The following is a 471-nucleotide window of genomic DNA, read 5'->3' on the forward strand; positions in this document are numbered from 1 at the left end:
CGGAGCCCCGACGGCCGGGCCGAGGGAACGGAGAGCAGCGGGGCCGGGGGATGGGGAGAAAAGGGGGTGAAGGTAGCGGAGTGAGGCGGGCTGGGGCAGCAGGGATGGGGTGAGGGCTCCCTCCCTGCACATGGGGCTCCTGACCCACGGCTGCGTTGCACAGCTGCGCAGGGATGTGCACTGCACGCGTGTACAGCACACGCCCACCCTGTGCAATGCACGCTGCACAAGTCCACGCTGCACTGGTGTTGGTTACACCGTGCACTGCTGTTCACACCTATGTTCTGCACGAGTTGCCCACACGCACCACAAAGATGCTGCATGCACCACACAACTCTGTGCTGTGCACACACTCCACAAACATGTCACACACCCATGTATGTTACATACACCAGCAGCACGGATGTGCCACATGCGCAATGTCACTATAACTATATGACACATACACGTGTGGCACATGCACACCTATCA

Source organism: Geospiza fortis, unplaced genomic scaffold (assembly GCF_000277835.1).
Source record: "Geospiza fortis unplaced genomic scaffold, GeoFor_1.0 scaffold55, whole genome shotgun sequence".
Classification (NCBI taxonomy): domain Eukaryota; kingdom Metazoa; phylum Chordata; class Aves; order Passeriformes; family Thraupidae; genus Geospiza; species Geospiza fortis.